Raw genomic sequence first — 13,319 nt, forward strand, 5'->3', positions numbered from 1 at the left:
TGCCACGATTCGGCCACCGGACCGAGGCTCTTACCTCTGAGGGACCTCGGAAATCACCTCGGGAAACTCAACTGGGGGAGGGACAGAAGGGTATCACCGCAGGAGTGCGGGGCTCATCTTCAGGTAGGATTTCTCTATGAATTTAGTCGGTAGAATTTGGAAACACGCTCAGCGAGCGTGAGGTAGCTCCAAACTGCTTTGGAGACGGAAATTACTGAGTTGCTGCACTTCCTGCGGGGGTATATGTACCCCGTGCTGACGTCAGATCCGTCTCCAACTGCTAGCACGAGCACACTATACCCATTTGTTCTGAGTCCATCTGCTACACGCTAGGAAAACATATGTCAAAGTTTCTAGAACTTTGACTGAACCTCATTGAGAATGCTACAACATGCATGATACCACGCATCCACGCGGAGTCCACTTCATTCTTATAATATAGAATTCAGAACAATAAAATAATAAATGAGAAGAAACCCATTTCTGTGGGGTGGCATGGAGGTTAGGTGAGGACTGACATCCCGCTGTCCTCGGAGAACACCTGTTACAGGTAAGCACCTCTGTTTTCTCCGAGGACAAGCAGGATGGCAGTCCTCACAAATGGGTAAATCCCTAGCTACAGGCTGCCCCCTGTTACGGTTCTGGCCGCGAGCGCTGCGACCAGACCCTTACCTCCGTGCTCCTGGACCTGTTCCCGCTTCGAGTGGCCTGTTCGGCAGCGTCCCCGCGGGACCCACGCCGCCGGGAAACCTCCAATGGATGCCCTGCCTCTAGACGCGCGCGTGCGCGCGCCACATGGGCGCTTTTCTAGACCATTTCCCGTCAGTGGTGACTCCTCCCAGTTCCTGACGTCAGACGCCGCGGCCTTGATAAGCCAGCCGCGGACACTCAGTCTTTGCCTTGCAACGGGCTTACCTACTGGTCTCCTGTTGCTCCGTGCCCTGGAGTGAGCTGCCTTGGAACTCGCTCCGTTCCTGCTTGCCTGCTACAGTACCTGCTTGGTTCCTGCTTGCCTGTCACAGTTCCTGTCTGGTTCCAGTATCCGAGTCTTGCTACAGTTCCTGTCTACTGTTCTAGTCTGGTTCCAGTATCCGAGTCTTGCTACAGTTCCTGTCTACTGTTCTAGTCTGGTTGCAGTTCCTAGTCCTGTTCATCAGCCTGCTCGTTCCAGTCTCAAGTTCATCAGCTCACCTAAGTCCCAGCAGCCGGGCTCCTACGGGCTTCTCCCAGGGGGGCTTCGGCTTCCCAGGGTGAAGCCTCACCTAAGTCCCAGCGGCTGGGCTCCTACGAGCTCCTCCCGGGGGAGCACCAGCTTCCAGGGTGAAGAGCACCACTATGTCGTGCCTGAACATCTGCCTCCCGGCCTGCGGTGTACCAGAGACATTGAACCCCTTTCCCAGTCTCCTGCAGGTCGGCCCAAGGGTACACTAAACTGAGACTCCATAACAGCCCCCAGCAAAAAAGAGGACCAACAAAATACCAAAATAAGTAGGGATGTGAATCGTTTTTCTGACGATTGAAAATATCGGAAGATATTTTCAAACTCGTCAGAATTTGGGGGGCCCCCGAACCCGATAGGAAAACCCTATGAAATTTTTCGAGGGGTTCTCTTATCGTTTTCAGGGGGGCGGGAAGAAAGGGCACTTAAAAATAACCCCCAAACCCACCCCGACCCTTTAAATTTAATTCTTTCTAATCCCCCACTCTCCCGACCCCCCCAAACCTTTTTAAAGTACCTGGTGATCCAGCGGAGGTCACGGGAGCGATCTCCTGCTCTCGGGCCGTTGGCTGCCACTAATCAAAATGGCGCCGATGGCCCTTTGTGTTGTGACCATCGCTGCCCGACGTCTCCACTCTGCCCACCTTACATCTTTTGCGACTCTTTGGTTGATGGAAGTTTGGATGTCGCGGCGTCATCTTGCCGTTCTTCTCCGGCGTTCCCGGACCGGCTAGACGCTGCCTTCTGCCATGTTCTCCTGAAGCCTAAGGGCGCGCGCACGGTGCGGCCCCAACTCAAGTACCAGCTGTGGCGCGAACCTCAGGGGCGTCCCCCTGAGATGACGTCATCCTCACCGGATGCTTAAGGCCTTTCGTTTTGCTAGCTATTCGAGTTAGCAAAGGTTAAGGTTAAGGTTTAGGTTAAGGTTCCATACGTTTACCTAGCTTCCTCCAGGTATCGCTGCGGATGGGATTCGCTCTCCACATACCTTGCTACTCTGCCTCCTCGGACTTTACCAGGGGTACCCGCTCCTCAGGGGCCTCGCTCTCTCTTGCTTTTCAGGTCGCAGTCTGGAACTGATACTCGCTCCTCGAGGGCCCACGTTCCCAGACCTGCTACCGAATACAACTTCGGATAAGTTCTTGGAGGAGAAGTCCATTAATGGCTATTAATCAATTATACTTAGGGAATAGCCACTGCTATTAATTGCATCAGTAGCATGGGTTCTTCTTAGTGTTTGGGTAATTGGGTAATTGCCAGGTTCTTGTGGCCTGGTTTTTGGCCTCTGTTGGAAACAGGATGCTGGGCTTGATGGACCCTTGGTCTGTCCCAGCATGGCAATTTCTTATGTTCTTATGTTCTTATGCCAGGAAGTCATTGCTGCCTACAACACCAGTGAGTTACCATCTCTCTCTCAGAGCTTTCCCTGGAACCAGGTACTTGCTCCTCGAGGGCCTACTTCATTCCAGCCTCTGGGCTGCTTCAAGAGACTATTGTGTGAGTGTTACCATCAAGGTTCTGTTCCTGAACTCTGCATAATCTGCCTACTCGCTATATTCAGTTTCTCTACAGCTCAGCCATCCTGGGATCGCTGTTCCAGTACCTGAGGGACTACAGCCCTGCCAGGCACTACAGCTCACTACCGCCACCTCTAGTGGTTTCTTATATGGTTTAATAAAAGATCTAGTGTGTGTCTATCTCCAAACTCTGAGCCTGACCAGTGGTCCCTCTCGGGATCTTCCCCCAGGGGCATGGTCATCCGCCATCGGTTCAAGGGTCCACCTCTACTCTATAACAGAGTGCTCACTTCTGCATTAAGAAACGTAGAAAATGACGGCACAAAAGGACCAAACGGTCCATCTAGTCTTCCCAGCAAGCTTATGGTAGCATCTGCTGCACCGTACAAGTCGCCCCTCAAACCATCAAAGTCAGGGCCCTTGTTGTTTGCTGTTGGAGTCCGATACCTTGTTAACTCTTGCCGTTGAAGCAGAGAGCAATGTTGGAGTTGCATCCAAAATATCAGGCATGTTGGTTAAGGGTAGTAACCGCCACACCAGCAAGTTACCCCCATGTTTTCCCCCCATGCTTATTTGTTTTCCTAGACCGTAAAATTCAATGTCCTTGTTGGTTGCTGTCTGAATCTAATTTTCCTTTCCCCATTTTCCCCTCATTCATTAAGGGTAGTAACCACCTGTGTGCAATGGTCATGTGGAGGTATATTTTATATTGTGTCATAGAACCTCTATACACAATCTAGTAAAGCAAAACTTAGTTTACTAAATGTTGTAAATATATGGATAATAAATCAGCAAAGTAATATCAATATTTATTACAGTATCACAGTAAACTGTACATAAATCAATACAGGAAACAGACAGAAATAAAGATAGAAATTAACAAAGAACAATAAAGAACAAAAGAACAGAAGAACACCTCCCTTATACACCCTCTTCTATATAAGCCAGTGTTCATAAGAAATCTGGAAGATTTTACAAGCCCGAGGATTTTGAAGAAGACACCTCTGGTCTATTCAGCTCATCCAGCTAAAATAAGCAAATGCTATGTCTTGCATATCCCTCTGCAAGTTAGATGTTTCAAAGGCATTTCAGTACCAGTCCTTTAATCTCCAATTTGGTAAAAAGACATCAATTGTTATAACTCATTAACAGTTCATTGGTATGGGTACTAGTCTTTAGGATTTGATCTTCCCAAGAGATAAGAAATACCAAATGTCTTAGTCTTTGATGTCCCCAGAGATACCAGATGTTCCTTGGGGCTATCCCAGCTCTTTATCAGCTCATTATTGCCAGAATGTCTCAGGAATGCAGGGAACAAATGGTGATAGTGTCATGCCTTTATACAATCCCTGAACTCAAATCACATGCAATATATTGATTCATACTCATCAATCATTAGATCCTTTTCTGATCCATAGCTGTCTACTCATGGTACAAATCTTCCAGAGATATAGTTAGCTGTCTAAAATTATCTTTCCACACCACCACACCAGCAAGTTACCCCATGCACTCTTTTCTTCAGTTCCATCCTCTAGCCTTTAGGGATCCACAGTGTTTATCCTATGTCCTTTTGAAATCTTTCACCATTTTTGTCTTCAAAAGTAGATCCCCCTTTGCAAATTTTAAATTATTCGCCACCAGGACAAAGGATCCCTGAGAGAGGAGGTGACTCTGATACAATCCTGTAGGTCCTGCATGACCTGATGCTATTGCGACCACAGGATTGCAGTGTAAACGTGCCAAGAGAGTGACATGAACAGAGTCAACATGTTCCAAATTGACATCTGGTGGCTCTGTTGAATCCCTGCAATGGTCATCAAGTTGATGTTATGGATTAGCGGTATTTGGGTGGATTCTTGGGTACTGTGGCAGATGACCACGCCCACGGGGAGGAGCCCCATGGGGAGCCACAGTACTGGGCTAGACTCAGGATGCACAAACACAGAATTAGCTCTTTTATTGTACAGCTTGATGTGTACCACCAGAGGTGGCAGTAGTGAGGTGATCCAGAGGTAGCAGTCCCGGGACCCTCGGCAGAGGGAAGCCGTCTCACCACGTTGGTATAGGGGAGTCAGGTGTAGGTTTCCCAGGCATGGCAATGCTGTAGATGACACAGCTGAGAGTTAGATTACTCACTAGATGGTGGCTGTAGGTTGGCGATTATTGTGTCCGTCGCTTCCCGACGCCCTCTCTCTGCCCTCCTTACCTCTTTGGCGATTCCCTCTTTGCCTGTGGGACGTTTGGCTGCCGCGGCGTCCTTCTGCTGAAGTCCTCCGGCATCCCCGGACCGGCTAGATGCTGCAACCCGCCATGTTCCTGGAGGCCTAGGGCGCGGCCCCGACTGAAGTACTGGCGTTGGCGCGAACCTCAAGGGTGTCCCCCTGAGATGACGTCATCCGCTACGGATATAAAAGGTCTTAGAATCTGCTAACAGATCGAGTTAGCAAGGGTACGGGTTTCTCTACCTAAGCTACTCTGCCTCCTCGGACTTACCAGGGGTACCCGCTCCTCGGGGGCCTCGCTCTCTCCTGGCGCTCCCTGGCCTACCTTCAGCCTTGGAGCTTGCAAAGCTCTTCCTAATGCACATATTCTGCTCCACGGCCTACCTTTACAATTCGTATCTGACCGTGGGTCCCAATTCACGGCACGATTCTGGAAGCCCTTGTGCAAGTTGTTTGATATCACTCTAGACTACACTTCAGCCTCCCATCCGCAGTCGAATGGCCAGATGGAACGGATGAATCGTACTATGAAGCAGTTTCTATGAGCCTATATCATGTTCTGACAGAATAACTGGGCCGAATTGCTTCCATGGGCCGAATTCGCTATCAACTCTCATCCAGCAACATCTACTGGATTGTCACCTTTTGAAGTGGTCTTCGGACGTTCTCCAACACCGCCACTTCCAATGAAACTCTCAGTGACGTCCCTAGCAGCTTAATCCACTGCTGATGATATCCATAAACTGTGGGTTCAGACAAAGGATATGCTAATCAAAGTGAGTGACTGTGCTAAGAGGTACTACGATGCACACCATGCGCAAGCTCCAATCTTCAAGCCAGGAGATAAGGTCTGGTTGTCTACCAAGCACTTCAGACTCAAACTACCCTCCTCTCGGTTTGCTCCTCGCTATGTGGGACCATTCCCAGTCCTTCAACACATTGGCAAAGTCACCTACCATCTGTAGCTACCATGTGGGCTCCACATCCATAATGCTTTCCACATTTCTCTCTTGAAACCACTCATATTCAACAAATTTTCTTCCAAGACTCAAGATCCACCTGTCATCAATGCAGAAGACGACTTAGATACAAAGTCGAAGAAGTCCTGGATGTTTGTAAAAGAGGCAAGACTTTCGAATACCTTCTGAAATGGGAAGATTTAGGCCCTGAAGAAAACTCTTGGGAGCCTCAGACCAATATCCTGGACAAAGAGATGCTTCGTCAGTTCCACATCATGCATCCTTCAAAACCTAAGCCTGGTACCCGAAGAGGAAATCGCACTTTGAAGGGGGTACTGTTGTGTCCGTCGCTTCCCGATGCCCTCTCTCCACCCTCCTTACCTCTTTGGCGACTACCTCTTCACCCCCGGAAAGTTTGGCTGTCGCGGCGTCCTTCTGCCGAAGTCCTCCGGCGTCCCCGGACTGGCTAGACGCTGCAACCCGCCTTGTTTCCTGGAGGCCTAGGGGCATGCACATGGCATGGCCTCGACTGAATGACTGGCGTTGGCGCGAACCTCAGGGGCGTCCCCCTGAGATGACGTCATCCGCTACGGATATAAAAGGTCTTAGAATTTGCTAACAGATCGAGTTAGCAGGGGTACGGGTTTCTCTACCTAAGCTACTCTGCCTCCTCGGACTTACCAGGGGTACCCGCTACTCGGAGGCCTCGCTCTCTCCTTTGTTTTTCAGGTTACAGTCTGGAACCTGTACTTTCTCCACGAGGGCCTATGTTCCCAGACTTGCTCTGTATTCTCTTCTGCCTGGAAGTCATCACTGCCAACTACATCAGTGAGTTACCATCGCTCTCTCAGATCTTTCCCTGGAACCAGGTACTCGCTCCTCGAGGGCCTATTCTTTCCAACTCCTGGACTTCTATGAGACCATTGTGTGAGTGTTCTATCAAGGTTCCTTATCTGAACTCTGCATACCCTGCCTACTCACTATCTTCAATTTCTCTACAGCTCAGCCATCCAGGGATCGCTGTTCCAGTACCAGAAGGACTACAGCCCTGCCGGGCACTCCAGCTCACTACCGCCACCTCTAGTGGTTTCTTATATTCTTATAGTGGTTTCTCCGTATTTCTTCACGGAGAGGGTGGTGGATGCCTGGAATGCCCTTCCGGAGGAAGTGGTGAAGACCAGAACTGTGAAGGACTTCAAAGGGGCGTGGGATAAACACTGTGGATCCATAAAATCAAGAGGCCGTCAATAAAGAGTGGGTGGCTCGCCAGAATGACGGCTACTGCCTGGAGATAATACCCTTATTCAATAAACATACACATGGTTACTGTGACTCCAACATCGCTCTAAGCTACAACAGCAAGAGGAAATGTGGAAAAAAGGATTCGCACTCACAGAGCGGGGAGTAGCTGGCTTGTTACGGCGGTTACTACCCCAAACCAAATAAGCCTGATACTTCACGTTCAACCCATATCCAGCATAGCTCTCTGCTTCAACGGCAGGGGAGAAGAAAAACTGATACTTCACGCATATCCAGCATAGCTCCCTGCTTCAACGGCAGGGGAGAAGAAAAACTGATACTTCACGCATATCCAGCATAGCTCCCTGCTTCAACGGCAGGGGAGAAGAAAAACTGATACTTCACGCATATCCAGCATAGCTCCCTGCTTCAACGGCAGGGGAGAAGAAAAAAAAACTGATACTTCACGCATAGCTCTCTGCTTCAACGGCAGGGGAGAAGAAAAACTGATACTTCACGCATATCCAGCATAGCTCACTGCTTCAACGGCAGGGGAGAAGAAAAAAGGATTCGCACTCACAAAGCGGGGAGTAGCTGGCTTGTTACGGCGGTTACTACCCCAAACCAAATAAGCCTGATACTTCACTTTCAATGCATTTCCAGCATAGCTCTCTGCTTTAACGGCAGGGGAGAAGAAAAACTGATACTTCACGCATATCCAGCATAGCTCTCTGCTTCAACGGCAGGGGAGAAGAAAAACTGATACGTCACGCATATCCAGCATAGCTCTCTGCTTCAACGGCAGGGGAGAAGAAAAACAACCAATAAGGGCTGAATAACATAGTCTGGGTAAAACAAATAAGCATGGATGTAGCTTGCTTATTGCGGCGGTTACTTCCCCTACTACCCCTAACTAATCAAGCTTGATATTTCACTTGGATGCAGCTCCATCACTGCTCTCTACATTAATGGTGGGGGTGGAAGGGAAATAGAACCAAAGAGCTAAGTGAAACAGATAAGTATGAGAAAAAAATGTGTGAAGCTTGCTGGGCAGACTGGATGGGCCGTTTGGTCTTCTTCTGCCGTCATTTCTATGTTTCTATGTTTCTATATGGTTTAATAAAAGATCTAGTGCGTGTCTGTCTCCAAACTCTGAGCCTGATCGGTGGTCCCTCTCGGAATCTTCCCCCGGGGGTGTGGTCATCTGCCACCGGTCCAAGGGTCCACCTCTACTCCATAACAGATTGCTCACCTCTGCAACAAATACCAACAGAATACTAACAGACTCCTAACAGCGATTCCACCAGGCTGAAGTAGATGGTACAGGCATCGAGGCAGGGAGAGCAGGCCCTTGAGGAGCGAGAACCTGATCCCAGTAAGGCACCTGAAATAAAGCAGAGGGCCTCCGAGGAGCGGGTACCCAGGTTAGGCAATACCCCGAAGGGCAGAGAGAGAGCTTCCAGCGGCAGCACAGAAGCAGCAGAGTAGCTTAGACCAGCCGAGACCAATCCTTGCTAACTCAATGAGCTAGCAAACAAGTACAGGCTAAATACCCGGATGGCGTGAAGTCACTTGAGGGGGCCGGCCCTGAGGTTCACGCCATAGCTGGAATAAAGATGTGGGTAGCGTGTGCGCGTGCACCCTACGAGGCCCTTGGGAGAAACATGGTGGGAGGCAAGCAACACCATAGCCGTTCTAGGGACGCCGGAGGGTGCGACTTGCAGATGCGGCGGTAGCCATCTTCCCAAGGCTAGTGGGAAGAGCTGAGAAAAAGGTGAGGCATAAGAGTCGAAGCCATCTGAGACCGATGGACGCAACAGTTGATGGTCCTTTGTAGAGGCAGGAAGGTCTTGTCCTGAGCCATGTCTAGCAGAGCTCCAATAAAGTCCAATTGAGGTGACAGGCTGACATGGGACTTGGGGTAGTGGATGATGAACCTTAGTGTTTCCAACACCTGGAAGGTCAAGCACATGGACTCGTCGATCCCTACCTGAGAGATGCTCTTAACCAGCCAATAATCCAGATACAAGAAAACATGAACTCCCAGTCTACAAAGATGCACTACCACCATAGCCAGGGACTTTGAAAAGATACTTAAGGCTGACACAAGCCCAAATGGCAGCACACAATACTGGAAAGGCTGTTTTCTCACATTGAATCTAAGATACTTACGGTGATTTGGGAAGATCTGAATATAGGTGTACACATCTTTCAGATCCAGGGAGCATAACCAGTCCCTTTTTTGCAAGACAGGGATCTAGGTGCCCAGGGAAACCATCTTGAACTTTTTCTTTTTGATGAATTTGTTCAAGGCCCTTAGGTCTAGGATGGGACGATGTTCCCCTATTTTCTTTGGTATCAGGAAGTACTTGGAGTAAAATCCCCACCTCTTTGCCCTGGTATAAAGGGTTCAACTGCTTTGGCTGTTAAGAGGGAGGAAAGCTCTGTTACTAGTACCTCCTGATGTGCTACTGGGCCCCATAATGGGCTTGAGAGGGCAAATTGATGGGGATCCAATAAGTTCAATTGGTACCCTTGGTAGATGATGGAAAGAATCCACTGGTCTGAGGTTACACTGGGCCACCAGTTTGCAAAGAACCTCAGCCTTCCCCATACCAGCAGATCCATTGCCTTGGGTATGGGTGACTGGGCTATGCTCCTAAGATCCAGTCAAAACCCTATCCATGGAGTTGACTGAGGTGCCGGCCTGGGCTTCAGGGCTCTTTGTTGCCTGGAAAAGCCACAAGAGCTTTCATTAGACTGATAGGAGTGAGGGGGTCGAGGATAGTACCTCCTCAAGCAGAAGAAGGACTTCCTCAGACCCTTCCTGCATGAAGAAGGCGGGTTCGGTGGAGAGCTGCTGAAAGGTCGCACGGTGATCCCAGATTTGGGCTACCAAGTCCTTAACCTTATCTCTAAAGAGATTCTCTCCTGTGCATGACATGTCAGTGAGTCGCTCGTGCACCTCTGTTCTGAGATTTGAGGCCCACAGCCATGCGAGCCTGTGGGCACTGATTCCCGCTGCAGAGACCCTCAATGCCATCTCAAAAACATCATAGGTTGAGTGAACTTCATGTTTTCCATACTCCAGGCCCTTATGCCCCAGCTACAGAAGTGTGTCTTGTTGCTGCTGAGGCAGTTGCTCCGCAACATCCTGTTTCTATGCAGCATCCTGCTGCTATGCGGGCAATAAACATAGTGCCCTGGAAACCTTCCTCCCAAGAGCATCTATCACATGGTTATGCTTCCCTGGGGGTGCTGAGGAATGGGTCCGAGAGTGCTTTGCCTTCTTGAGAGTGGATTCGATGACCACTGATTGGTGGGGTAGCTGACGCTTGTTGAATCTAAGAGCCTTTTGGACGAGACATACCGCATCCGCCTTCCTATTCATGGGAGGTACTGTGAGGGGATTTTTCCACATCCTCAACAGTAATTCCACAAGGATCTCATGTATTGGGACTGCCACGATCTCCTTGGGAGGCTCCATGAACTTGAGGATATCAAGCATTTTGCGCCTGGCATCCTCTTCAGTCATTAACTTAAAGGGGATGGCCTCCACCATCAACCGAACAAACCCTGCGAAGGAGAAGTCCTCTGGCAGGGCCTTCCTCTGCTCTTTGGAGGAGATAGATCTGAGGGGAGACCATCAAAAGCATTGTCAGAGACCACAGATGGGTCATTCCCACAGGGGTCATGGGTGACCTCATCCCCACTGTCATTGCCATGGGATGGGGCCCTAGGCACTTGGCCTCTGCCCAGCAGTGTAGGCACCAGTAGAACTGGGTGCAGGGCCTCAGGCCCTGTTGCCTTCTCCGGCCTTGGGGGAGCTTCCTCCTCTGATGAACTGGCAACAACAACTGGCTTGGCAGCAGGCAGCAGTAGTGCCCCGAAGGGCATCAATGCCACCCAGGGAAACAACACTGGCTGGATTGGTAAGATGCTTATAAGCACCTGCAGGGATTCCAGCAGTGGCTTGAGAAGTGACAATGTTGGCGTCGTCAACGCTGTGACACCGAGGCTGTGCATTGCTTTCTCGATGGCCAGCTGCACATGTCTTTCCAACTCCTTCTCGAACACTGCTGATGCCAAAACAGGCTGGGACGCAGCCTGTCCTCTTCAGAACCTAAAGGAAGATCAGTGGCTAGCATCTGGACCAATGGAGTCCATGGCATATCCCTGGCATTGATGGACTGGTTGTCCTCGCCACTGGGTCACTTTGGGGGCATCACAGCATAAGCTGGTGCATCCCCATGCCTGGCACTGTGCATTGATGGAGACTAATGCTGATGTTTCTTCGGCTTCCCTCGATGCTTGGAACAGTCCTTTCCCTGTGCTGAGGCCAACAAACCTGACATTCTTGTCCTGGAGGAATCTGAAAATGGCCAGTCTCTGGCATCCCTTTAAGATAACAACATCAAAGGAACCAATGACCCTGCCATTGTTGAAGGCTCAGTGTCCACTGGTGTGGCTCCAAGGTTCCTCAATGCTGATCCCTTCAATGCCAATGCTGATGGATTGTTTTTCGTGACCCACAGAGGCACTCCATCTTGTCGAGCTGGACCTTATGTCCCTTCAGAATCATCTTGGTGCACTTGCTAGAACACCCAATGTTGTGCAATGCCCCAAGGCAGAAGACACATCTATCATGGAGGTCTGTGATAGACATGGTCTTTGTATACCTGGGGCACCACTTAAAACCCAAAGAGGGCATGTTGTCATGAAATAATAGGGACACAAGATCGAAATCAATAGTGACAGCCATCGATGGCTGGCGGGTACTGAGAGCACCGATGCCACGAGGGTATCAACTAAGAAAGTAAACTTACTGATAAACCTCAAAAAACATATCAAGGACAATAATTGGAGAACTCGGGGGGGACGGACTCCGTGCCAACCACACAAGGCAGTGAAAAATTTATCCCGAGAAAGTAGAAACTGAAAAAGTAGGCCAAAAAGTTGGCGAACTGAGGCTCTCACCCAACTATGAGATGACAGACTCCACTGAAAAAAAAAGAAACTGAAGGGGACCCTGTGTGGGGCATGCCAGAGCTTGCTCAATGAGGCTCAGTCAAAATTCTAGAAACTTTGACATACGTTTTCCATGCCGGGCTCCATCTGATGATGTCACCCATGGGTGAGGACTCCTATCCTGCTTGTCCTTGGAGAAAACAGAGTGCATAAATTTGCATTTTCAAATGTACAATATATGCAGGATCTTGCCCCCTTTACACCACCCACAGATAAAGCAGGTACAAAATATACAAGTCCTTTGTACCCATGTACTCTGAAGGCAATTTTTAGAGGGAAATTGCTTGCATTGCTTACCTTTGAAAACTGGCTACAAGGCTTGTGGATACAAAAGTACTCCCTACTTTGCAATAATGCAGGCTATTGAAAATTGCCCCTAAAGTCTGTTTCCATAGATACAGAATGTGAAAAAGTCCTTTCCCGAATACAGCTGTATGAGTGATAAAAAAATTACAGTTTATAGAAATGCCATTAAAACCATATTACAATTTTGCAATCTCATTAGCACTTTTGAAGCTAATGTTTAATATGGAGGTTAAAGTTTTGGCACACACAGGATGAGTAACAACTTGAAAAGCTTGGCTGGAAAGCTACTAATAGTTTCAATTTCACTACATATCAAATAAAGTTTCAGTATATTGAATTTAAAGCTTATGTCTATCTGTGTGAAATAAAAAAGTACTACTAGTAAATTATCCTGCATTATATGTAGTATTGCAGCCAGTTTTCAAAGTGTTTAGGTGCCTAACTTTTAAAGTTTATGCACCTAAATCAGCTCTTTTGAAAATTGACTAGGGCTGAGTGCCTATATTTAGGCCCCTAAAAAGTGGGCAGCTGTGGGAGCAGAGTTACAGCAGAGAAAAAATGTTTGGCGCTGTGCAATGAATTTCATCACTAGCCACCTAACTTAGGCCTAGATTTTCTAAGCTTCCTGAATCGCGCAGTAACGGAGGGCGAAGCGGGGGGCGGGCCTGCAAAAGCCGGTAGTGATCGCACCTCCGCAGTGCTATCGCTGCCGGCTTTTGCACACAATAGCGCCACCGTAAAAGGTGATGCTATTGGGTGCGTTACTGGCAGCGATAAGGTTCTTACCTTTTCGCAGCCAGCGATCTTTCTGCCATGTCAGCCCAGACAC

At 49.0% G+C, this 13,319-nt stretch overlaps 1 protein-coding gene across 1 annotated transcript in view; it reads right to left on the bottom strand.

Annotated features, from left to right (window-relative positions):
• The window catches only part of LRRC9 (leucine rich repeat containing 9), a 1,004,248-nt gene that overhangs the window by 576,769 nt on the left and 414,160 nt on the right, over positions 1–13,319 (bottom strand).

This window comes from Rhinatrema bivittatum, chromosome 4 (genome assembly GCF_901001135.1).
Source record: "Rhinatrema bivittatum chromosome 4, aRhiBiv1.1, whole genome shotgun sequence".
In the NCBI taxonomy this organism is placed as follows: Eukaryota; Metazoa; Chordata; class Amphibia; order Gymnophiona; family Rhinatrematidae; genus Rhinatrema; species Rhinatrema bivittatum.